Raw genomic sequence first — 23767 nt, forward strand, 5'->3', positions numbered from 1 at the left:
GCAATTAGCTATCTTAATTAATAAATTACGCACTTAGTTTTAAGTTACAACGCATTATGGGACAGATAGGGATTCTCTGGGGTACTTTCCAAAGAAAGCTGCCGCATTAATACTGGCCAAAGAAAGCTGACTAAGCTGACACATAATACTTGGCTGCACTCACTAGAACCTTGCCTAAACTCCAGCTTAACACCTGATCTCTGTGCAAGATACTGCTGCCTATCCAGCGGCCGCTCCCTGTTGACTTTCAAGGCGTTAAAAATAACAAAGGATGTTTGCTTGTATTGACAGATATGCGTCAACCATTCGCTTAGCTGCTAGGATATAAGACCAATGCGCCCTGCACCACTAACTCCATACTTTGTGCTATTATTTGTTCTTTTTTTTCCTATGTTTAGTAGGGTCAAGCGCCTGTTATCTAGATCTTGATATTTCTCCAGACAGCCTTTCTAAGAACAGATTGGCCAGCCCAGCAGCAATTTACCTTCAACTCTAAACCTCTTGGACACAGCGAGACATCAAATCGTCCTCATAAATGGTCTGAAAGAGCACGTTTGTGCATTCATTAAATAGCAGAGCTGCCTATTTGGCCTTATTAACATAGCAAGTGACATTTACTTCGCGCACAAGTCTTTTAATATCCAAAGATTAAGAAAGAATCGCGCAGAACGAATTCTAATGTGATTAGTGATGGAATTCAAACGTTATAACGTAACTGTGTAATGTAGTTAGCTCATTGGAAATAATGTTGGAGTAATTGCTAACGAGTACACGAGAATTGAATTTAGAACCTGAAAACGAGAGAGATCATGCAACTTCATTTTGATTTCTTCTTCACTAAGATCCCTAAAGGCACCTTTTTGATGTAGCAAGTGGCGAAAGGAAAAAGAAAGACTTTCTACAGCCTTTTACAAACACTTCCTATGATCCGAGTAAGGACATGGTGTTTTTTTCATTTTCTTTTGAGAAGCGGTCTTACCATCAGTTTAGTCTGAAACATTTACAACGCACATTCTCATCTGCCAATTTCTCTCGCCCCACCCTGAAAGTTCAAGCGCTCAATTGCATTCAGTCCTCATCCGATCATTCGCTTTTCATTTTATTCCCGTGGATTATTTTCGCAGGCTCGAGTAATCAAAGAAATCATTGCATTTTTATAGAGAGAAGTTGGCTATCAGCTACGGATCGATGGCTTCGCTTTACCAGTTGTATCCAGGTGGGCATTTACAGCCCACCACTAGCCATTCGGGCAAGGTTTTGAAACAATATCCAAGGAACCTTAACGTAAGCACTTGCAGGAAATACCCATGCAATCGCAATATGAGTGAAAATTTGCTGTCGTTGGAATGCGCTTAACAAGAATTTTCATGCCGTCAGCTTGTTATACTTCAATTTTTAACAAAGTTTTCTAGCACTTCAAATATTGCAATGTATAGCTAAACCAAATATATATATATATATATATATATATATATATATATATATATATATATATGTATATATATATATATATATATATGTATATATATATATATATATATATACCCCGACCTTCTTTATATAGGGTTAGATGTGTTCACGTTTTTCGTCATTTTGAGACAACACTTTCTACCAAGTTTTTAAGCGCAGCTGAAATACGCAGAAGGTTTTCCCGATGCCGTCGCAAGTACTAGAAAGAAAACGTCAGGCGTCCCTATCGATTCTGTTTAAAGTTGTCCAGCGCTGCCGGACTGAGTAGAAAATGAAGGAGACCTGGGAAACGTAAGCCTGCGAGGATTTTCCAACATTCATCGGCACCCACTTTCCAATTAACACTTTCATCGCACTCATCTTTATCTCGGAGAACTCGCTCTACAGGTGCAGTTGTCTGAGTCACACGGAAGAACCCCGCCCTCCCGTGTATAATATGTTGCTTGGGAGCCAATTATGAGATGACCGCCGCAGTGTCTGAAGACACAGCTTAAGTTTTAAGCAGCTGATCTTGAAGAGCTCGGGAGAGGCGCGAAATCCTTCGAACGTGCCGTCGATTCATATTGACGAAATCGAATAAAGGGAAAATTAAATGTCAAGGGGACGTAAAAGAAACCAAAACCTCGCTCTTTTCAGTTCTCGTGAGAGGTCACTTGTCAAATCCCGTTACCAGTTAATCTACCATGCTCAGCGAAGTCGGATGAGCATGGGCGAGATAGGAAAGGTGGGAGGTCAACCTGACACGTGTCCTGCTTTTGTACCTGATGCAAGCGGAAGGACGTTAGAATATGAAAGTTCCACGCAGCATGTCACTTGGGATGGTCTATAAGACTTTGCTAAAAGTAGAAAAGGAATGGTGTCACAACCCATAAACTGACTTCTAGCGATTGTACCAGGCTTTCTGTTTTTTTAGTGATTATATTATTTGCTTTCTCTTCAGTGATAAAAAATAAGGAACAGTGTAGGCCGCTAGACACATGCCCTTCCATCGGGAATCATTTTGTATTGTAGTTACTTGTGAAAAAGAAAACTAAGGTTGTTAATTCTTTTGCGTCAGAAAAGCCATGATTCGAGAACCATAATATTAAAAATTCAGAAATAGTGTAATCAATTTCGCTTACAAAGCATTGTCTCAATAATTCAAGTGGCAGAAATGTTTTTGGGAAATCGCTGTATCATAGTAACGTTAAAGATTGTTTTCAAAAGGGGGCCTTCATTTCGTGCAGATTATTGCACATTTTTGAGAAATTGCTTGTGCAGAACACAGGGATCGTTTTCTGAATCCAAGTCACCGTAAGGAACTTTACGCTTCGTTTGCTAGAAGTGGTCAAGACTTGTGCGGCGTCCGTATATCGCAAAAGCGTGAAACTTTGAATTGTACTCAACACCACCTTTAAGGGAATGCTGAATTACCTTATAGAGCATTTCTATTAATCGGCATTTTATATTTCATGCCATTTTATCACAGCGAACTTCGCTCCTCTATTGCAGGTCTCGCCATATGCATCAGATACCGGTGTGCAGTTCGGCCACGTTTACACGATCCTGCTTTGGCACAACTCTTACTCAAGGTTTTCGCTTTCTAGGCGTTTTCTTGATTGATGACACTTTAACTACACCCCCATCGCTTTGCAGCGGGAAGGCTGTGAGCCACTTTCCTAAAAAAATGAACATAAGACGTAGGGTTACATTTGGCAGCCTCGGGAGTGACAAATGACTCTTTAACGGCCTTGGTGGAGATCGCTGCGACAAGCTGCAAAGATCGGTTCAACGTACCTGCAATGCAGGATGATTTCTTTCTTCAGGTCTCTTGAGCATAGCCACAGAGGTGCAGCAGTGCCGCTGTGACATTTCTTGTCTGTGTTAGAAACATACCCATGAGATTTTACGAAACAACCATTTTTATTTTGAGACACGTCCTTCGGATGTGTGTCATTTATCACAGCGTGATGTGCAACTTCAAACGCGCGGGAAGCGCTCATGCTTGTTTGATTTAGTTTTTGGCCACGCCTCAACAAAGTTCGCCGTCTTCTTGTACGCTTGCAAGTTTATTTAGATGTTTACTACTAGGTAAACCTCCGGCGTTAGCCCAGGAGCTCTGGCGTCACGCGGCTGAGATCGTGGTCGCGGGTTCAAACCCTGCCACGGCAGTCGTATTCCGGTGCGGGCGAAATGCAATGACGACCGTGTACAACGCATTGTGTGCTCCGGAAGCGGTCGCAGGTGGTCAAACTTAATGCCGAGTCTCCCGTTATGGTGTGCCTCGTAGTGAGATTCTTGCTTGGGCATGTAACCCTCCCCCAAAATTAATACATGCAAGCACCAGGCAAGAACGCAAAATCGTCTTCAACGAAATTTTCTTCAGTGCTAGGCTCTTATTTTGGCCAACGAAATTGCTTCCGCCCTGGCTGCTTGCGCTAATGATGATACAGACCAATCACTCAGATTCAAAAGTTAGCGAGCAGCTCCCAACTTCAACAAAACGCATTTCAACTTAATTTGAAGTCACTATTTTTCTCTGGTTATGGTGGCACCAGCGATCATCGAAGCTCATTTGGCAGCATCGGTGAAGCAAAAACTCGTGCCTGGTGAAGGTCTGCTGTAATATGAACGAATGGTGATGCTCATCAGTAGAAATTTGGAAAAGACCGCCGGTGTGTTTTTGTTCTCCAAGGAGCGCAAGAACGTTGTCTGGTGGATATAGAAAGGAGTGGCGCTTAAAGAGAATGTCGTTGTTTGCAAGACCTTTTCGTTATCGAATAATTTCTGCGGACACTCACAATGAAAACAAGAGAAAAATGTTTCTACTGTGGTGCGCGAAAACAAGGAGACTTGCTTGTTATTATCAAAGAACGCCTTTGCTTAACGCGGCAGCTGGAGCTTGAGAAAACGACCTCGACGGTGTGCCAGGAAACGAGGTATATTCTTGTTGGGCCCGGGGGGGGGGGGGGGGGGGGTTGTAGAGGGCGCTGGCTTCGGCCACGTGAGTGGGACGGAAGAGTTGATGGGAAAGAGAGCGAGCGAAGTGAGCGGGGAAATAACGGTCCCAATAAACCTTCTTCTTGGACGAGTTGGTCGACATGTATTGAAGCCACAGTAGCTGAAAGGATCGAACACGAAAAAAAAAAAAAAAAGAAGACGGCAGGATGTGAGCGGTGTCGTTCGTGTAGCTAGCTATGCGGGAGCGCGATGGTGGAACGGCAGAACTACGATGACTGGACGTGTTGACAGATTTTGGTGACCGATTTCAAGGCAAGTGAATCAGAGAAATTATGACGACACGCCAAAATTACCGTTATTTCTAAAAGTTAAACATGGCGTTTTACGTACCAAACCAAGATTTGATCTTGAGGCACGTCGTAGTGAAGGACTGCGGAATAATTGGGAGCCCCATGGGTTCTCTAACGTGCACCTAAATCTAAGTACACGGCTGGTTTTGCATTTCGCCCCCATCAAAATGCAGTCGCCGTGGCCGCGATTTGGTCCCATGGCATAATGCTTAATTAGCAGCCCGAGCTTCCACGACGTGACTGCACCCTTCTTATCCGTCTATGGCTTGGAGTAGCATTTTCAAATGCCTACTCTTTCCTTATCGGAATGGCCAACAGCCCACTGTGTGACTTCTGCGGGTGCAACGAAACGATCGAGCATCTTCTTTGTCAGTGCTCTCGTTTTAACCCACAAAGAACTGTCCTCTCAGCCACCTTAGACAAACTGGACAAGCGCCCAATGACAGAAAACAAGATCCTTGGAACCTGGCCTACGCGAACATCAGCGCGATCCGCTATGAAGGCGCTGCTGCGATACTTGAAAGACACGGGACTTTCTGACAAATTGTGACAGTACACTGTGTGGCGCAGGACTGTACGGTGACACTGCGTAAGACTAGGAATGCCTTTGCGGGTTGCGTGACAGTGCCCACAGAAATAGTTCGTGTGTACGTGCGTGTGTGTGCTTAGGTTTTTTTTCCTTTTTTTTATCCTTCTTTCTTTCTCACCTATTGCATCCCCTTTCCCCTCCCCCAGTACAGGGTAGCCAACCGGAGAAAATCTCTGGTTAACCTCCCTGTCTTTCCTTTGCCTTTCTCTCTCTCTCTCTCTAGCAGCCCAACACTGTAGCCTCTAATCAACCACAATGGGTGGGAGTAATGTCAACACGCTTCGCAGTATTGAAATGTACTTTATTCGGCAATATATAAAGACACGATATGTCTGTTCCTCATTTTTTTTTTCTTAGAAACAGCGTGCGAAATGATTCAAGGCAAGTGATCACCAGGGAGCACCGGCAAAACATGAAAAAAATATGCTCACGTGCGAAGGGCGGCAATCAAAAAACGATATTGTGCATTGCGCCATCCGCGTACGTACGTATATATACTTTGTTAAAACTCAAAAGGACGCAATCTCAGAGGAGGCGTTGCCAGGTGGGACGACGGCGCTCCATTTTATAATTAAGTTAAGTGGTGGTAGTGGGCTTTCTTTTTCACTACCGGTGGACAGAGTGCCTGCAATGTTCCTAAGAACCCTGACTTTATACGTGGGCGCCACAGTCTACATAGGTTGCTTTTAGAAATGATTTTACATCATCTGTAGGGCTGGTTTATGGTAGTGTGACAAATGCGTTACATTATCCTGGCGCCTCTAGCTGCTGGGCTGCATGCACTGTTTTAGAAAAAAAAGTAAAGTGCATTATATTTGTCCTAATGTAAGTAATAATAACTTGTATATATAATAATGTATGTGTGTATATATGTGCAGTACTGAAGCTGATTGGAATCGATGTATTTACTACAGCGAACAACGAAACTATTTTTTTTTCAATATCGAGGTAGCCTGCAGGACCATAATAAAGTTATCCAGTCCAGTGTCGAGATGGCTTTAGCCCGGGCCAAACTCCGACGCCACCTACTCAAATACATGTAAAGCGCAGGAACGTTTTTCTGAGATAACTCCGGGACCAATATTAATGAAATTTGTTCCATTTGAGAGAGAAAGTTGAATTCTAGTGACCATTGGAAGCGGAATTTCGATTTGGGACCTGCGTCCCTTTAAAATAATACTCGAAAATTTGAAAGGGCGAGAAAGGTAGATGCACGAAGTTTACAAATTAATAGCTCTATATCAAGAACAGATATGTCGCTTCAATAAACGGCATCTATTAGATCATTTAAAGCGAACAAATTCTATGTGTCAATCTATATCTAGCGTGAATTCATTAGGTTGTGCATAAGGCTACTGTGAAAGCTGTATTTCTATATTTATAAATTTTTTGATATTCTTGTGTAACATATCAATTTTCTTTAGATGTACTATTAGGTGCAATTGACAGAATTGCGCTATCATGTTTAATTGCCGATTTACAGAGGCGTAAACGTGATAGTTTCGTTTTCTGATAATTTCGAATTTTTGCCAGTTATTAAAAAATATTGACGTCTTTAATCAGAAATTCGAAGCGCGCAGTCACTAGATTTCAGGTTTTTCTTTTAAATGCAACAAACCGCGTCAAATTTGGTGCAGTGGTTGACGAGAAAAACGAATTATCCTTTTGCATGTATTTAGATAGGAGCACCCGAACTGACGCTTCCTCTTGAGACGGCGCTTAATTTTGTCGCTACGTGGCAGTGTGCACGGAATTATGGTGTGAAATAGTTTCTCCGTGCGGGCAAGTATGCAGTGCGCCGTTCCGCACAGAGAGTAATTTATTGAAAACATTTTTTCTCGTATTCCATGCTGCGAAAACTAGGGGGAGGGGGGGGGGGGTAGGGGATTCCCAATGACGACGCAAATTTGCGGACAACCACCTCGTTTCCATCAAATTGCATTGCTGCTGCACCCCACAGAACCGGGTCTCCCATTCCGGGACAGACAGCATTTGGCGCGTCCATTTTGTGCTCGGAGGGGTGGCCGCCATGAAGTAGCACTAGGCACGGTGCGCTACTGTTTTCGATTGTCATTGTGCAGCCTGTTATAGTTTCGGCACGTATAGAACGCCGGCCCGTCTTTTCATAAGGTTATAAGCTTGTTGTTGCGTTCTCCCAAAGCTGTTGAAAGAACTTTCGGGTGGTTTGTGAAGGCCGCGTTGAAGCCAAGCCGTTTGAGTTGACGTCCGGACGATCACCCCCTTCGAGCGGAAAATGAACGCGTCGAGCACGGTTCCGAACGAAGTGAGTGTTCCTGCGAGCCATATATGGGTAACCGTGCCGTCTGGTCAAAGCTAGTGGTCTGTAAATTCCTTCGTGTCCTCGAATGTGCGACTTGTTTCGATTGTCTGTCCAGCTTTCTCACGGCACAGTTAATTAATTGTACGCTTGTTCCAACACGTGCGTTCAAGACGACTGTTCACGTGATTATATTACTTAATGCACCAGTCGAGCAATGTATTTTCTCGTTCGTACTACTGTTTAACGGTGCGACTGCCCGCAGGTCAGGGACTGTGACTTTGCGTCTTCCAACACCGACTTCCCGCTGGTAGTGCCATGCGAAGATTTCCCCGAAGACAGCACCAAGTTGGGTGAGTACAACTGCATTGTAACCAACTGTGTGAACGTAATGTACAGTCAATCACGAAATCTTACGGAACACGAGGTCAGAGAAAAATCTGAAAATCTACGCAGCCTCACGCCGCCGCCTAGTGTTCGCATTTCCAGCCTCTATACCAGTATATGCGAACAACATTGGGATGTTCGGTTTTACTGACTACTGTTACAGACTGCTCGGAAAGTGAACGTTTTCTGTGATCCCATTGGCCGTAAAATTTTGCGGTTGACTGCACATAGGTAGTGTAGAAAGCCGACGTCCTTATGAAAAAAAAAAGACCCTTGTTCCACGAAGTGAAGCCCTATTGGTGTGAACGTACATACTCAAACTTCTGCCGTAATTGTTTATCGAATTATTCTCGCATTGTATGTCTAATCGTTCTTTCCGAGCGCCGATACAGAAATGATAGCGCGCCTCTTGGAGCACCTAGTTACCTGTGCAAGATGGCACCGCGACAGCCGTGCCGATGACGTCAGCCGCAGCGCCGCTGTTCTATTAATGCGACAACATTATATGTCCCATGAGGCAGAAAAGCCGGCGTTGTCGGCACCGAGTGGCATCAAATATCATCCCCATCAGTGGCGTCGTCAGCGTCTTGTATGGCGTCAGTAGTAACATGGAATTAAAGTTACGATCAACAAGCTAGCGTAAGGTGACTTAAGGTGGAGTGATGTGAATCAAGGTGAAGTTAAGGAAGATTAATAAAGTGAATTATGGACAGTAAACAGCGTCACTGTAGATTAAAATGGATTAAGGCTGGTACAGACTAGAGCAAGGTACGTTAAGGTGCATTAAATGGTTATAAGGTGGATTAAGGTTGGTGCACATTAGAGCGAGACGGATTGAGGTGGATTAGAGGGGATTATTAGGGGCTAAGAATGTTACAAGTTAGAAGAAGATGTATTAAAGTGGATTGCGTTTGGTAAAGGTTGTTACAAATTGGAGCAAAAGTGTATTAAGATGTGTTATGCTATAGTTGCGAACGACACGTGACAATGTATGACGCCACGTATCGTGCACGGAACCACTTAGAGAAGTCATAATGCTTTTGCATTCAAATCACGCAAGGATACTTAAGTTGCTGCCAATTTTCTATTAGGTCATCCATCATCCGCCGTTACAGCTGCGCCACTGACCTCATTCTTGGCACTGTTCCAACCTTTATCCATAGAGACAAAAACAAGAGCGGGCACTCCCATAGAGCCCAGCAGCTGAACCGACAGTACCTCACCAAGCCACCGGCATTAATACCTGAACCACACGTTTGGTTTCGTTTTTTGCCGCGCGCGTCTTGAACGCTAGTTCGAACGCGTTACGCCAGCTGCACTTATCAACGCGACATTTATTTATTTATTTATTTATTTGCTTCTACCACTCAGGCACGCGCCGTCTTAGTATGGAAGCGTTTTATTATGTAAAAACGGTCGCGAACGATGTTTAGAAGCCTCCACCGAATCTGTGGCACGTGCAACTTCATAAAGCAGACGCAAGACGCCTTGTGAAATGAGGGAATGTTTATTTTGCTCTATGTAAATGCTTGTTCCGGGCGCTTTGTGCATTCATCCAAGGTTATGGCACCAGGTATGCAGCAGGAGTTCCCGTACGATGCTCTAGCGGACAGCGTTAGCTGAAAAAAAAAAGCAAATTACGAGCATGTCTCATTTTGGTATTAACGCCTTGTAGGATTATACTGCGTGTAGAGGCGAAACGTGCGAAACTGGTGAATTGGCGGCATTACAAACAAAAGCAATTCGCTCTTACGTACATGGCGTAGAAAATACCCGACTCATTGCAGGCAATACCATGCATAAAATATGACGAAAACATCTGATACACGGGCGATTGGATGTTTCCAAAACAACTTGGCCTACATAGATTGCCGAGCGACTGGTCGCTCGAGGCACTTTGCGTGTATTCGCGGGCTTCTTTCACTCTCGGAAAAACGCTTTTACGTAGCACGTATCGAGCTGCAGAAAGCTGTATCGGGAATTTTTCATGCTGCTCTACAATTTTCTCATTGATACATTTCGGTTACTTATAATATTTGAGAAGTTGATTAATTAATTGAGACTAATTATATAATTAGGCAGAATTAAAAATAATCGAAGTATCTGCAAGCGACGGCAAACAACATTACTTTGGTTCTGTCCAGCTACGTCGCATTTACATATTTCAATGTTTGGTTCAAGTTACGTGAGACATCCTGTATATAGGCTTCTTGGTATGTCATTGAAGTTGAGAACGTAGAATCTTGCAGACGCGCCAATAAAAACAGGAACATTACACACGCGTTGAGAAGTCTGTTTCGTCTCTCACTTTGAATCCGTATCTGTGCGAGATATATATTCGTTTACCTTATTTATATTCTTGTAACTTCAAGACCAAAGGTACTACAGGGTGGCGTGAGTTAAGAACACAAACACAAACAACAAAATGAGGCAGCAAGAGCTAATAATTAAAGTAACGCCTCGAGCGATAATGTCGGCTGCAGCCGCGCGAAATTAGGCGTCGTCTTCAATCGCTGGGTAGGTGGTTTCGTTCTTGAGAAATCTTGAGAATGAAACACACATGGCAGGCTCTAGTTCGTCACTTGAGGAGATGATGAATGCGAGATGAAACGTATGTTGGAGGTGAAATAAGATTTTCGCGCAAATAGGAATTCTGAAAGTATAATTTGTAAAACAGAACAAGGCGAAAGCACTTACTTTTCATACAAGTTACGATTGCTGTGCGGCTATAATTTCCAAAAACAAAACACGCCGTGTTATTTTGCGCTTGTTCAAGTGATTGAATCAAGATTTCAGCACATGGATGCCAGCTGGATGAAGCGTATTTCATTATATCGCCTAATTAACATTTTATAAAAAACTAGCTTTAATGATGAAGAAGCAGAACAGGAGTTTCGCTGAATATAACCTTGCAATCGGTTAGTATTTTTGATTGCGTAATTTGTGTGTAGATAATTGGGAAGTAGTGAAGTTGCAGTTAAGAAGTTTATAAGACTGAGAAGTTGCGTGCGTTGCGTGGTTGTAAGGTCACCGGAGAGTTCTCTACTTTTACACATGGATATGCAGAACAGACTTTTTTGACTGGAAAGACAGAAAAGTTGACCTGAGCTAGTGCGCTGTAGTCTGCTACTTTGCACGGGGGAAGAGGGAAGGGGAGTGAAAGTACTGGGATGGATGATGATAATAAGAGAAGTGATGAGTGCTTATGTATATGAGACAGTTGTCTTGCTAGAGTTGCTAGTCGAGCTTGGTGTCCTACAGAATCTTCAGCAACACTTTAGTTGCACGCATTGAAATTGCGGTGTCAGGCCATGGGCCGAGGATAGCTTCCTCCGACAGTGGTTGCCTGCCAACGCTGGCTAGGAAACTTTCCAACGTCGTTCGCTTCAGCATATATGCTGGGCAATCGCACAATATGTGTTCTAGCGTTTCAGGCGTCTGGCAGTGTTCACAATCGGGCTGTTCGACTGGCCGATGAGGTGCGCGTAACGACGGGTGAAAGCAACGCCCAGCCAAATCCTGTGTAGAAATGACGTTTTGCTCCGTGTAACCTTCGGGTCAAACAGAATTTACCGTCTGGGTCGATCATATATAGGCGTCTGTGGATGTTGTCTTCGTGGGCTCTATATGCCTTTGTAAGGTCCTGCATCAGTGATTTGATCATAGAGTTGGTGTCCGGTCGCGAGTAGGCAATCCGTACTTCATCAGAGGAAGAGAAGCCTGATCTTGCCTCACTGGGAGCAAATTCATTTCCAATCACACCACAATGGTTAGGCACCCTTTGAAAAGTGATCACGTGGCCACTTAATCCGGCACTGTGATGAAGTTCGGCGATTTCCAGCACGAGCAGGCAATATGGTTCTTTCTTTAAAAAGCATCTTAGTGCCTGTAGCGCTGAGTTGACATCGCAGAATACTCCATTTATGATGAGTCCATTTATGAGGTGTCTGCGTTCTCCTAAAACGGACAGCCTCCCGTATTCCCGCAAGTTCCGCACCCGTAGATGTCGATCTGTGGTCTAATTGAGATCGCCGAGTAATTTCAAGTTTTGGGATGACAAATGCGGCCGTTGTGGCAGATGGTGTGACCGAACTATCGGTATATACTTGTACCGTCCCACTATATAATGTAAATATATGGGGCAGGGTGAGCTGTTTCAAGCCAGTGAAGGAAACGTGGGATTTCTTCATAATTCCCTGTATCTGAAGCCTCACTAGTGGCCTTGGAAATTTCGGCAATCGTTTACACATGCGTTTCTGTGTAAAGATTGAGGTAACGGCTTCCTCAGCTACCCCCCCCTCTCTCTGTTATACAGCAAACAATTATTAATAATAATATAAAAGAACAGCGCCCCAGCGTTCTGTACAGATGGTTAACAAGCGAAGCTGTAGCGAGCGGCCCCGCTGTTTATCACTGGTTAATCCCGACGGTTCATTAAACGAAGGCTTGGTAGGCTGTAGGATCCCCGGTACGCAGTTGCTGCTTGCGCTCGGCTGCTCGAGCCAGTTCATGTGCCCGGACTGCAGCATCGGCACAGGCTGGACGAGTTCGTTTCTGGTTCCACTCGCGGCGTTGCTGATCGAAAGCTGCCTGCTCCTCAGGAATACGCGTTGCCTAGCCATTTCGGAGCCGGAGAAAAACTGATGAGCGCGCTTGGCTGCGATGGAGAGCAACAACGTCACCACTGGCGCAGCCAATCGCGGGCCTCTCTCTCTCTCTCTCTCTCTCTCTCTCGTTATCGCGCATGCGCATGGGGTTGAGCCCGAGGACTTTTCGGCGTACAGGCGACAGACAGACGAATGGCGTACACACTTCGCGATGCTCAACCATTCTTTTCACCCGATATGTGCTATAAGGTGGACACCCACTCCACACATGCCGACGCGGTATGATACAAAGACACGCCATAAATCGATTTCTCTTCTCAGAAGGATAGAGGGGAGGCTCAGTTTTTTCGGGCACCGCGATCATCGGTGCGAATCGTATCTAGAAACACAGCTGGCTGCCGCCGCCTAACACGCGGCATCACGAGAAATGCCCCACTATCGTCAGTTATCTCATAGGAAGTGAGCTCCAGTTGCTTACTGCGCAGGCACTGCCTTTCACGCAGGGGTTGGGAAAAGTTGCCAGATGCCATTGAGTAGGTTGTATTCGGATGTTTCTTGATACTCGGGTTGTTCTTTCCTGTACTGAGGCTACATTTATGGCACCAAATGTGTGGCACCAGCGCATCGAAGTCTTTTATTCCTCTATCTTTGAAGCGAATCCGGCTCTGTCGTACGTAAGTTCACAGTTGTATCATTGCATGCGTCCAGCTGCTGAATTATCCCATAATTACAGAGTCTCGTTCCTGATATCCATGATGCTTCAAGCAAGTACAACCATAGTGATGTGTGCAAGCACGAAGGAACGTCATGTGGTACGAACAAACTACGAAAAACGATTGGACCAGCTGCGAAGTGTGATCGTTGGTTGTGTCTTGTGTCCGGGAGAAATCAGAACACCGAAGGGAATTTTATTATTATCTACAAGATCACAATGACTTAAAGGCAGTTGACATTCTACAGCTGTTTTGTAAAACTAGGCTGTCGGGTATTGTTAGGATTATATTTTCCTGAGGAGGCTCCTAACCAGCATTACGGTGAGCGTCAGTGTGCGTTTTCTGCGTGGTTATGGGTCACCCTAAGACTTGTCTTTTCGCAATTAAAGAATACAACATCGTAACTAGCGTTACTTTATCTGTGCTACTTGTAACTGAATGTGTGATATCTGCGTCGCTGGTTGCCGATGCTTGGAGCCAAGGTAGCACGGTCTCGGAAAGCTAAGAAACAATGTTGCCATCACGGGCTCCCACGTGCGCCAATGCGGATACGTACATTTTCGCACGGAATAGTTTGCGCTGCCTTTAGATGGTTCCATCATATTATGACGCATGGTAGTTATCCTAAGTGTGAGTTTCAAATAATTATCAGTTTCAATAAAGTATCAATTTATTTCAGTTCGGTCCATGCTTAAGGCCTCATTGAGAATTAAACTATCCCTCTCTTGTGTCATCCAACGCCATCATAGCTCGCTAGTTTTCCAATCTCCTTCCTGCGCCTAAACAGCGGACTACTTTGACTGCATTTTTTTTCTGTTTGCACACTTTTTGTTACTTTGTGGACTAGAAGTTGGATGTTCTTCCGAATACGTTGCCGGTGCAATTTATCATTGCAGTATAAATCAAAACATCATCCCGAGTCTGCGGTCTACTCTGTACTTCCGTCAACGTGTGGGCGGGCGCGAAGTGGTCTTATAAAATTCGAAGTCACGGCTTTCCCCTCGTCTGCGCGTGCGTCACATGTACGGTGAAAGAACCAGGCTGTGCCTTCGTTATCACTGCATTAGAAATTTGTTTCAGTGGAGCCTGAGTCCGTGACTCCGTGGAATAGGGTTGACTAGTCGTCAGCCAGGCCTGGATGCTTAGGTCGGTTCCACCCGCATGTGATCCTTACTCATACAAGTTCAAGCTATAGTCCCGTCAAGCAACCACGCACGCACCTTAAAAGTTATTGCGAATGCCTGTGTAGCACTCGCCAGAGGTGTTTAATATCAACGCGCGACGCATGAGCAGGCATGAGTGGTGTAGTGGCGAATGACGAAATGTCCAGTCGTCATGGGCAATTGTCAAATCTCCATTCGTCAGTGCGACCTGCGGAGTCGCATTGCTGCTGTGTTACATTACATTACTTTATTTTTCGAACGAATGCCGCAATGCCTGAAGCTTACATGGCGCTGTGACCACAGCGATCTTGAACGACGGTTTGGCGGCAGGTTCTTCAAAACATGGAATGATAAAGAGGGTCTTCCTCAAACCTCAAAAGAAAGACTATATGCATGCAAGTTAGGTATTGAAGTGATCAGCGGATGCGTACCTTTCTGCAGATGGCATACCCATTTGAGCTGATTGGCTTGTGGCTTTGGCAGGAACACCGCAAAGGAGCAGTATGTAAGAAGCGGGCAGACAACAATTGCGTTGTCTCTTCCTTTCTTGCGTCCTCTTCCTTTGGGATGCTTCTGCTCTAGTCATGGGGTTATTTTAGCCATAGTTATAGACCACTTAATGCACAGTGCATGTCCAAGCTGAAAAAAAAAAAAATTGGAGCTTCATGTACACAACTCAAGCAGCAATGTTCCACTATACCTTTTTTTCATATACATGGAACTCTTCGACACCTATTCAAACAACAATTTGTATGTTGGACTACATGGACACAAATTGTGATTTCTTTTTGTGACACGAAAGTTGCAGCTTTGTTTGCTAATATTTGTCAATAGGACAGGAACCGAAATTCAATATACTATCTGTTTCGTGGTCTAAGAGGGGGAAGGGAAATGCGTATTTGTGGGTGTGCCTGAATACACTAGCAATAACACTACACGGTAACGACAACCTAATGAAGAAACACAACAGTATAGAAATACACCACGTGAAGCGTTGTCGTAAAATCCCCGTATTGGCACGAAAATACTGCGACCGCAGATATAACACGAAGAAGAACGTTTGGTGTCTCAGAAAAATACTTTTTTTTTGTTTTATTTACCGTTAAGTGACGCCACGAGCAAACATGTAACGGCGCTTGAATGCGAAGGCCCGCCTCTAGAGTCCCTTTTCGCTGTTAGTGGCAGCTGCCATCGCAAAATCAATTGAAATAGCGCATACTGACGTTTTGTTTGCAGTCGGCGAGGACGACGCCGTCCTTGTTGACACACGCCAATGTTATTGGACGAGCAGCGCTTCAGAAAAACTCGCGACACAATCGAACAGGGCAAATGCTTTCGCGGATTTCATGGTGATGCACCGCGCGGTCTGGAAGACCGTTTGCATGGCGTGCTCGCACAACAGCACCTATCGTCGGGCACGACGTTGCGATTAATACGCTGTAACCACAATAATGTGGCACTAACAGCGTTCTAAATCAGCAGTAAGTTGGCGCGTAATGCGCGGTCGGAACTCCCAGCTCACTGCTCTTGAGCGAAGACAAGTGGCAGCGGGCATGGCCAGCACGCTGGGCAGTGAAAAATATAAATAAAAAATACTCGTAATATTCCTGTAACGGAGCGGTATATAGCACCAGTGCAAACATTTATGACAACAATTCTCGCCATATATTCGAACAAACACGGCATGCTCCTTCGGATGAAATTTTCTTACGAGTAATTTTTTCAGCGCCATTGACCGAAATAAGGCTATATGGCAGACGTTTAAGTAAGTTTGAAACCTTGTGCCGTTCGTCTGAGAACGTTCGTCTGAGAACTACTCGCAAGGTATAATTTACCATAACATGCGGTGAATTTTTCTTTATCAAGTACCGCAAGAAAGAGAAATGGTAGGATAAGAATTTCAACTTCGTTGTACACTAAGGCAGACGAGAAACTGCACGAATCAGTCAAACATAAACGGGAAAGTTGAATCGATTCCAACAGGCTTAACCTAAGCGAAGCCTGAGGTGAAGCAGAAACTCAAAACAATCCCAGCGTAGGGGAGCTTGTTCCTCCAGGGCGATATAATTACGAGGCTTTGAATGGAATGAAAATCTCGGAGCACAGAAAAACGAAAAGAAATTCGAATATTAAGGAATGCTGGAGTAATCATCTCCTGCATATGCCCACACAATCCTCTCTCAATTGGCGTACGACGCTCGGGTGGCAACTGCAAATCTTCATTTGCGCTGAAGCCGATCAAGCACACAGTATGCAGACTGTCCGTCCACTTCGAGTCTAAGCGTTGCCAATGTGTGGTAATTTCCCCACGTTATTTGTAGGTGCCGTTCGCTCTTTTATTGGCTATCGCCCGGTTCGTTCAGTGCGAATCTACTCTAAGTCCGTTTCCAGCCAGACATTTTCCCCTTTCATGTGAATACAAAGTAGCTCCCTTTTTCTTAGTTTAACCAAACAACCTAACTTATTTCCTTAACTATTAGTCCCCCTTTCAGTGGAAACGAATAAGAAGAATGTGCAATAGCTTTAGAAGGTCTGAAATTGGCTTTGAAAATGGCGAAAAAATTAGTTTATACGTCTAAAATATAACATTTTCTATTTTTGCTTTCACAAGATGGGCGTCACGATACAAACTTAAACAGGTAATTTGCTTTCGTTGCTCTTTTAACTCTTATGTTCATCTTTCCAGACATGCGATTCTAAACATTGTCAAGTTCGTCCTTTTGTCAGCTGTGATCGACCCACAAACATGATACGGCTTCTCCAATTACCTGAGAGAACCACCACTGCTGAGTTTAACAATATAGCCGAACTTGACAGAGTCCGACATAGTATCCCTGGTCACAAACCTTCAAAGCTCCGTAACGCCATCGTGAGCGAATTGGAAAGGGCTCGGTACTCGGACTCAGACATCTGGAGATGTAAAAAAATAATTATTACGCGACAAATTTCCGAGCCGAGTCATCTTGAAACGAGTCAAATTTCTTTCATGCTATTATAAGCTTCAAAATATGACACGTACATTATAGACGAACGCTTGGATTTGGCCTACTTTCGATCTTAGCGTTGTGGCGAACAAGTGTGCATGTTAAGCGTTCACGGGCTTCCTTTGTGCCGGGAAAAAATTCTTTGGGACTTTTGTTTGAAAGCATTACTAATAGAAACAGGGATAACTGCTTTTTCAGTAATCTAATAATTACTAGAACGCAAGAAAATCATAAAAGAACATTGAACGGAACCTTCGTATCGCTGTGAGTACCGGCATGAAATCATCACTCGCGCTTTTGCGACAACATATTTTTATGGCTCGTCCGAATGACTTGCCTCTGGTTACCTCATTCTTTGGTAACTTCATTCTAAAAAAAAATCGCAGTTTCGCCTGACATGCGAAGCACCAATTGCAATAGCAAATTAGTAGATAGCTGTGCAAAGTGAGAATAGTAGTTTTATTGGCCGTGTAAACTTGTAAACATTCGCTTGCTAACTAATTTACCGATGATAGAATATGCAAGCGTGACTCAACGAGGACGTAGGAAGAAACAGGCACACAGAGAAAGCGCTGTCTTTGCGTGTCGTCTGCTTCTTTCTATATACTCTGAAGAACCAAGTTGCGCATTCAAAAAAGACAACCACAGGAAAGGCGACGGAAACGGAAGGAGCGCAAGTTCTTCTAAACTTCTGCATCCTTGTTTAGTCGCGCGTACACATTCTATCATCAATTCAAACCAACTAGCCCGTCAACGTGTATTAACTAAATTAACCAGCGCGGTGTCACACGCACACAGGTAAACATGAACACACACATCGCTCGATGACAGCGGCAACTGACTGTGAAATCACTGGAGTTAGGAATCGCGGCAGCAGCCGCGAGCCAATTGACCTTCCGTCGATCTGTCGCTTCAACGGGAACCAAACGCCGAAAGCAGAGCACATACGAAGCTACTAGCACTGCGCACACTATACAAACATCGCAGATCGTTTTGAAGATGAGGCCGCGTGGGCATGCACTTTGACCACGTCGCAGATTGCTTTCAAAACACGCGAGTGCCGGCAACGCGGCCCTACGGCGTCCGCCAAAGGCGTCTACTACGGCGTCCGCGATTCGCGTGGCCAACGTCGTAGGAGTCGCCGCGGTTGCCTCTACTCTGTACGGAGCAGTAGGTGAGGAGGACATTGAGTCAACCTGGCAGCCGCTCGAGAAGATCTCTTCGTCCCTCGCCTGACCCCTCTTGCCTGGCGCCCCACAGGAGAGGGCATCCATCCGGGCGGCGTTCCTCGCTAGAGCACGCTTCTACTCATACGGAACCTCACAGCGATGCCGACGGTGGTGGCAGAAATGCGCCTGGAGTGTCCATATAATTGCTCTCGCAATAATTATCTTAATCAAGGCTGAAGATTTCGTTTTGAGTACTTAGGTGGCACCACATATTTTGCAAGGCGGCTTTATAGAATGCGTGCGTGGTTATTAGAGAATTCTTGCAATTGATCCTTGTGTTCACAGAATAGGCAGTCATTTATTTTTTACATCGTGTTTTGGTCCGAATTTAATGTTACATATTGTGTTCACTCGGGTGGTGTTGAGTAGAACATCAAATGAGGATCTCGTCTGGGTAATAACAGCTATATTAGGTTAAAAGAAATACGCTTGCAAGAGAATGCTTGCGCTCTTTTTTTGTTCGTTTTAATATTTACATGCGTAGAAGAAACATTTAAAGAACTTTCCCACTGGCAGCCAGGGCAATAGCTGAGGTTTTTTACAGTAGTTTCCTTCCACCAACACGGAAGGAAATGTGGGGTTTTTTTACAAATGCTTTTCTCAAATCTTTATATGCCAATGATAGGGAGGTGGACAGAACCAAGATAATGTTATTTGCCGTCGCTTTGAGATACGTAGATTATTTTTTGCATTCCGCCTAATTAGATAATTAGCGCTTATTAATCATGGATCTTATCAAATATTATAATTAGATGAAAATTGTCAATAAGAAAATATCTGCTATGATCGACGCCGTGATGTTATCTATAATGTCCAAGGGCGATAACACCGTCGCCGCGCGTCGAATTCAGTATGTGCGAACGAAATCACGTGAGGGGTGCCGACGATCGGGGCTCAATCTGGCGCGTGCGAGGCAGGAAAGTAGAGAGGAAACGCACCGTCTTCGGCCGCGCGAAAGGCCGTGGGGGGGGGGGGGGGGATGAGGGAGAGAGAGGGAAGGAGGGGTGGAGGTGGGCATCGGCGTTGTGCTCCGGCAGCAACTGCGTAATTCGCGACCGGGCGCAAGGGGAGCTGACGATCGCAGCTCAATATCGCACGTGAAATAGAGGAACGCAAGGAGGCAGTGCGGGAGGGAGGGAAGGGTGGCGGCTTCTAATCCGCTAGCAACTGCCTACATTGTGCTGTATCTTGAAAGTGATCTGCAAGCGGCTCATAGCTCTGCGCGCGCTGTGTTCTCGCTGCCCTATTTACGTTGAAGCGATGCACAGCACGACGGTCACTTCGCTCGCTGCCACGGCCACGCTTGCTCACGATAGCGTTTCGACTGCGCGTGTCCAAGGTCATCGAGTGGGATGGGGCCATGCCTGCTTATGCGCGCTGACACCATGCTTCACCCAGTCAGTGTTTGTTGGCTTCTTATGATGTGACTAATAAACATTGGGCCCCTCGGTCAATTCCCTTTCTTCTCGTTTCTGACACCATGCTTGTTATTTCAGCTACTAAGCGAATATTTCCAAGTTTATACGGCTGATGAAATTACTGTCCTTATTGCGTATAGCTGTCTACTAATTTGCTATCACAATCGATGCTTCACCTTTCGAGCGAAACTACGTATTGTTTTATAAGAATTAGACAGGATCAACCAATGTCCTTTATGGCTATTGGGAGCGAGCTCCCCTACTGGAGCAGCTGGCGAAACCGCCGGCGTGACGTGGCATGAGGGATCACGTGGACACAGCGGCCGCGTCGGCTGCTTAGGGTGTGCCGAAGCGAGCTGAAAACGAAAGTTTCAACCTGCGCTGCGATTCTGATTAAGTGGTGAGGCATTCTCACCTTGAGTATCTGCTTGACAGCAATTGAAAGCACTACAATAGGTAGTGGCTGCCTTTGGAGGCGTGCAGCATGGTAGGCTACTGGTTGGTGCCGCAGTGCCGGACGTACGCGACGGAGCCCGGTGACACGTAGCCGTAGGAGAAGCTGCGTGAAACTTGGCTCTTGAAACTTAGAACTGGCAAATAGCCTTCGACTACCACTCGGGTATGCAGCAAGCACAGACGCGAGGAAGATTTCTGCTACGGCGCCGGGTCTGCGATGTTCGGTGAGTAGCAGAAAACGCGCACTGAGATGCTCGCCCACGCCCGCTGTCCGGCTAATGTCGTGACGCTTTGGTCTATGAACTTGTTGATGCTAGATACTGGCAAGTTCACTGGAACGGAAAGGGAGCGGTAAGAAGCACATTTAAATAAGGCACGACATATGGACATGTTTGTGTTATGAATTAATCTACTGGATTACGAAAAAGAAGCAGCGGGAAATTGCACGCTGAGAAGACCGATAAACATACACTGCGACGCAACTTGATAAATAGTATTGAAGCGTCCAAAAATTTAGAAGAAAAAAAAAGATTGAATCGTTGCGACGGCACATCACATTCGCCGCAGTGGTCGAAGTCTCTATAACGAAATTATTTTTGGACGGCTCTGATAGCGTCTGCGCAACAGTGGTTGGTTATGTACCGTCAAATGCTGATATTATGTGGCCTAAAGCTCACGGCAGCGAGAGTGAAACCTTGTGCGCAGACATGGCACGCAGACGCGCAGTCGGTCGCTGCGAACCCGTGCGATCACTGCATTGAGGCTTCATTCTCTTATACAGACAGTCCAATATAAGAACATGTTTCTCAAACCCTACCCTTTCCTCTTGGGAGTCTGCGCTGCTCAGCACAAGCCAGCAGGAACAGCAACGGCTGATCCAGCGGGCTCGCGAAGTCGCGCATGGCAATGGAGCCCTGGACTGAGGGCCCCACTCATCGAGGAAATTTTCTACTGGCTTTATGAAATAAATGTTTATTCTCTCTCTCTCTCATAGTTTGCTCTTAACGTTTGCCTACCTTTCACGCAAGAAGGCCGTTCGGGGGACTCCATCGCGGCAACCGCACGCAGTGGCGTTCACTGTACGTATTCGGTAAAGAGATAGCGTCTGTGAACGATGTCGTGCCTCTAGTTTGGCCAAGATTATGATCTTAACAGTAAAAAACTTCCCTCGTTCTGAGAGTACTTACACAAATGTCCAGCAGGGCTGCCGCGTGGTGTTTTTATTGAGCGTCGTAAGCCAAACCTATGAGGAGCGCACCGCGTTATCCCTCACACTATACCCAAGGGAGGCGTTTCCGACAGATGGTGACTCCGTAAGTCCTCACCCCCAATATTCCCCGTTGTGTTGTGCTTTGCTTATTTCCCAAAGGGAGCGGGGCTTCTTTCTTTGTTTTCAGAGTCTGGCTTACATCCGTCTTAGGAAAACAAATTCACTTTTCCGTGATTCCATTTATTATGTTCTCGTTTCACCAGCGTGCATGTTCGAGTGTGTTGTGTTTGGATCGTGGTGCCAATGGTACGTAAGAGGAACACTCACAAAAGCATTTGCATATTATGACCTGCTCAGAAACACTAGTATTTGCTCGTTTATATTTTCTTCGTTTGTGAAATTTGGAACTGTTTTCATTATATAGCTTTTCTACTCTATATCTGAAACATTTTTCATACTTCAGGTGCTGTCTGTGAATTTAGAGAAGAATTTCCGATGTTGTCTTGACCGTAGACAATCAAAATGAAATTTGAAAAAATTACGGGAAGGTTTTTCCTGAAAAGTTTTTCTTTCTTTTTGTGAATGTTTGCACAGCTCACCATTATCGTTATTTGAAGTAAACAATAGTTAAAGCTATTTTGGAAGCCTATTTAAATTTCGCCTTGCGTTACTTTTTGTGACTGCTCAATCTGCATCTCGGCCCCTTCAGAGAAGTCAGCTCAATTGCAGGCTCGCAAGCGTTTACGCAAGCTCTACACTTAATAAGCGAGCGAACTTACTTGTATTTTCACTTCATGACTTTCATTCTAAATGTGAAATAGATATTCTACAAATTTTATTCATTCACTGTAGTTGTTCTAATGCTAGTTTTCCCTTTACTGTATTTTTACTGCCACTACGCGATTGCTTCCTAGAAGGAAAACCTTAACCCAATGCGAAAGCATTTTCGCTGCCCCCGAAAGAAGCAATACAGCGAGCAAGAGGGAAACCCGGTCGTGGAAAGGCATATACAGCGACACAAGGGACCAACTCGTGTGAAGGGGATTATGCCGAAGCCGAAGGCTCGCGGTGTCCAGTTTCGTCCTTGAATCTGATCCGTGGACAAAGGGGTCCCCCGGGCGAAATATCAATTGAACTTGTTCTTTGCTTCTCGGTTCCCGCCTGCATTTCTCTTTCTTTTTGGCTCTTTTTCTTCGTCTTGTCTGGGTGGGGCCGCCTTGCCACAAAGTTCGTGCACTGAGCCTTAAGCGGGATCTGCTTCGTGTACTCTTGAGGCGCGGATGCAATTCCGTGTGGTGTGATGAAAAGGCAGGGCAGCGCATTAGGGGCGAAAGGAAATGAGGGATCAGGCCCCTTCCCAACAACGAAAAATATCCACAAATATGGTGTTCGTGGCCAGAGGCTCCCATGCCGGTGTTTAGCCTTATCGATTGGTGATAGCTACGACCATGATGACGACAATGGCGGTGTTGATCGTAATAATAATGACGATTATGTGAGCAATCGTTGTGAAATGGGACGGTCGCAGTTGTAGCTGGTCTTCTCTTTAAAAAATGTTTTGCTTTGTTTTATTCTTCAAATCTATTTACAAACTAAAGTATCCGTAGGCATTAGCTTTGCGCTGCTATCTTCCAGCCATTCTTCTACTAATTTCCAGAGCCTCCCAGTTTTATTTGATTCACTTGCGATGTTTCAACATTACGCCTTGGACGGTCAAGCCTACAGCTTCCTCATCTATTGCTAAAGGAATACTTTGTCATTCTAAGAGAATAGGCACAGTGATCTTTGCAGCATTTTAACACGATACGCACGAGCCATCTGCGCCTGAAAATTTGTTCCTCTGAAGTAAGCGCTCTCAGACGGATTCATCCTGGCTTGAGAAGTTAGGTAGTGAGCTTGACTTATAATAAAAAATTTCCCGTCCTGCTTTCTGTGTCTCTTTCTTTTTCTTGCGGTTTGCTCTCGATTTCTTC

At 45.0% G+C, this 23767-nt stretch overlaps 1 long non-coding RNA gene across 1 annotated transcript in view; it reads left to right on the top strand.

Moving 5' to 3' along the window:
* LOC140214385 (uncharacterized) overlaps positions 1-23767 on the top strand; it is a 170579-nt gene that overhangs the window by 15721 nt on the left and 131091 nt on the right. The window contains exon 2 of the long non-coding RNA XR_011891328.1: positions 7893-7980. This is a non-coding gene — a long non-coding RNA (uncharacterized lncRNA). The remainder of the gene's footprint in view (positions 1-7892; positions 7981-23767) is intronic.

The sequence above is a fragment of the Dermacentor andersoni genome, unplaced genomic scaffold (assembly GCF_023375885.2).
Source record: "Dermacentor andersoni unplaced genomic scaffold, qqDerAnde1_hic_scaffold ctg00000041.1, whole genome shotgun sequence".
Lineage (NCBI taxonomy): Eukaryota > Metazoa > Arthropoda > Arachnida > Ixodida > Ixodidae > Dermacentor > Dermacentor andersoni.